Genomic DNA, 3729 nt, shown 5'->3' on the forward strand with positions numbered 1-3729 from the left:
ATTGTGTCCTTGATTAGCTTCTCATCTTGGCTGTTATTGGCATATACTAAGGATACTGATTTGTGGACATTAATTTTATATCCTGAGACATTACTGTATATTTTTTATCACTTCCTGGAATCTTGTGGTAATCTTGAGCCTTTGGGGTTCTCTAAGTATTTAAGATCATATTGTCAGCAAAGAGGGAGAGTTTCCCCTCCTCTGCTCCCATCTGGATGCCCTTCCCTTGCCTAACTGTATTGGCTATAACTTTGGTGGCTCATGCCTATAATCCTAGCACTCTGGGAGGCCAATGTGGATGGACTGCTTGAGCTCTTGAGTTTGAGACCAGCCTGAAGAAGAGCAAGACACCATCTATAAAAAGTAACCAGGCATTGTGGCTGGTGACAGTAGTCCCAGCTACTTGGGAGGCTTAGGCAAGAGGATCTCTTGAGCCCAAGAGTTTGAGATTGCTGTAAGCCATGCCACAGCACACAATCAATGGTGATAAAGTGAGACTTTGCCTTAAAAAAAAAAAAAAAGTAATTTCTTATGGTATTTTAATGGTTTTCCTTATTTAATAAATTTAGTATTTTTTTAAGTTTCCACACACAGCATTGGATAAGCAGCATTTATTTTTGGTGAAAGTTATGCTGTAGGGATCTATTGTTTTCTAACATTGTTTATTAAATCATTCTCTCCCTTTTCCATTAAACTCATCTATATTGTTTTCTAACATTGTTTATTAAATCATTCTCTCCCTTTTCCCTTAAACGTATCTATATTGTTTTTGTCTGATGGCAAATTCTTTCCATGCTAGTTTAAAAATTAATACTATGGGCGGCGCCTGTGGCTCAGTGAGTAGGGCGCCGGCCCCATATGCCGAGGGTGGCGGGTTCAAACCCAGCCCCGGCCAAACTGCAACAAAAAATAGCCGGGCGTTGTGGCGGGCGCCTGTAGTCCCAGCTGCTTGGGAGGCTGAGGCAAGAGAATCGCGTAAGCCCAAGAGTTAGAGGTTGCTGTGAGCCGTGTGATGCCACGGCACTCTACCCGAGGGCGGTACAGTGAGACTCTGTCTCTACAAAAAAAAAAAATAAATAAAAAAAAAAATAAAAAAAATAAAAATTAATACTATAAAATAAATGCATGAGTGTGGGTAGAGTATTCTAGTTAAAATGTGTATATAAAAAATAGGGTTTCCTCCCACCTTCTTTGCCCAGTATCAGATCCCAGAGGTAACTTTATTAATATACATTCATTTATTGAAATATTTATTGAGAATCTAGAAAATATCAAACAGTATTTTTAGGCATTGCAATTCAGTATTGAACCTCAAACACAAAAATTCCTATTGTTATACAGCATGCAATCAGGGACTGACAATAAAGAATAAAAATAATATATTAAATAGTGGTAGATGTCAGGAAGAAAAATAGAGCAGGGAATGAAGATAGGATAGTTAGCATTAGGGTTGTTGAAATTTTACAGAGGGTGGTCAGTGAATGCTTACTGTGAAGGTGACATTTGAGTAAATATTTAAAAAGAGAGTTTTCTCCCTATTGGAGGAAGAGAGAAAGTCAGTAATATGGCTATTCAGCACACAAGGCAGAAATATCATGGTGCAAAGACCCTATATAAGCATGTCCCTTACGTAGCAGGATGGTAGATGTATCTGAAGTAGAGTGAATAAAGGAGAAAACAGGAGATGAGGTCATACATGTAACTAACCATCAGATTATATTTGGCTTTATAGGATAATTTAAGGACCCTGGCTTTTCCTGTAATGAGATGAGACAAAGACAATTTTGAACAGATAAGTGATATGATCAGAATTCTGTTTTTGAAAATATTCTCTCTCACTACTGTGTTAAGATTATATGTAAAGGACAAGGTTCAGGAGAATGGAGACCAACTAGAAGCTCACTGCAGCAACAGAGGTGAGAGATGATTATGGCTTGGGTTATGGTAGGAATACTATAGATGTTAAGATGTTATCAGATTCTGAATATATTTTAAAGGTAGATATGATTAAGATTTATTGATAGATCAGGAGTACGGTATGAAACAGGGGGGTTAAACATGACTATACCGTAAGGGTGTTTCTGTTTGCTTTTGTGTGAGTGACAGAATTGTCTTTGACATAAGAAAAACTATATTGGGAAGGATAGCACATAACAAGTTCAGTTTTAAGTTTGATTTGCTCCTTGGACATCCAAGTGAAAACTTAAATAAGCCTCTGGATATAGGGATCTAGAGTTCAGAGAAAAAGACGATGCTAGTGATATACAATATAAATTATAAGCATACAAATGATTTTTAAAGCTAGGGGACTAGATTAACTCATTTCTGGAGTCAATAGAGATAGTTAAAAAAAAAATGATTGAGCCCTGCTGAGTGTAGTGTTCTGGAAGCCAAAGGAAAGTGTTTTGAAGAGAAAGGTTTAATAAACTATAGAAAATTTCTAGTAAATCACCTGATGATGGAATGAACCAGTGAAGAGGTGTTCTGTTTCTGGGTTTCTGTAGATGTAACCTAGAATGAATTGAGTGCAACAAAGAATAAGAAGAGAGAAATTAGAGTTAGTCAATACAGACAACTCTTTAAAGGTGTTTTGCTAGAAATGAAAGGAGACAAGGGGCAGTAGCAAGAAGTAGAAAGGAAGTCAGGAGAGAGCTTTTAAAGATTTAAGGATGTTTCGGTGATGACTGGATTTATTTAGTAAAGAGAGAAAAACTGTTGGTGTAAGAGACAGGATTGCTAGAGTAGTAACATCTAACATTGGGTAGGAGAGAAGAATAGGATCTAGAACATAAGGGGAGGACTTGACCTTCACTACCACTACACAGGACAGTTCATTTACTATAAGAGAAGAGAAGGGAGGGGACATTTTATGAGTACAGATGCAGATAGGCTTAACAGTGATTTATTTCTCAATGCAATAGAAAGCATGGTTATCAGCTGAAAGTGAGAATGAGAGGAATATCCTAAGGTTTAAAAAGAAGGATAAAGTATGAAATTGTCATTTAAAAAATGAAAGAACAAATGGATTAGGAAAATACATCCATCACTCAGTTATGTGGATTCTCTTCTTTTTAAAATCAGATAACCTAGAAAGATGTAAAAAATAAAATGAAATAAAATACACCCTCTCACCCAGAAATTTTACTTCCATTCATTCATACTAAGGATACAATCACGGATCACCATAAAGATTTAAATATAAGAAGGATAAAATTCATTATAGTGGTATTTAAATACCAATGAAGGAACTAGCTATCATTTGTATGTCCAATCACAGATGAATGATTATTTAATTTGCAATATATCTATATGATACAATAGTGTTTTATTAATTTAAAAATAATGTTAAAAAATAGCTAATGATATGGGAGAAACACTCACAATATTAACTGCAAGGGAAGTAAGCAGGTTCTTAATTCATCTTCTCATTCATCTACTAACATTTATCTAATGCCTATTATGTGTCAAGCCCTAGGGATATAACACTGAATACAACAAGATTCCCAAGGGTGGAAGGGAATAAAAAAATGAATAAATAAGAAAACTACATTGACTAATAGTATGTCCTATAATGAAAACAAAACAGAACAATCTAGTAGGGTAATAGATGGACTACTTTAGATGAGTAGTTAGACTGGGTAGTTAGGAAAGGTTACCAGCTGTAGGAGATGGGTCTATTTTATCCAGGGCACAGCCAGGACTCTTGGAGAAAGACTGCAGCCAGCATTG

The sequence above is a fragment of the Nycticebus coucang genome, chromosome X (assembly GCF_027406575.1).
Source record: "Nycticebus coucang isolate mNycCou1 chromosome X, mNycCou1.pri, whole genome shotgun sequence".
Classification (NCBI taxonomy): domain Eukaryota; kingdom Metazoa; phylum Chordata; class Mammalia; order Primates; family Lorisidae; genus Nycticebus; species Nycticebus coucang.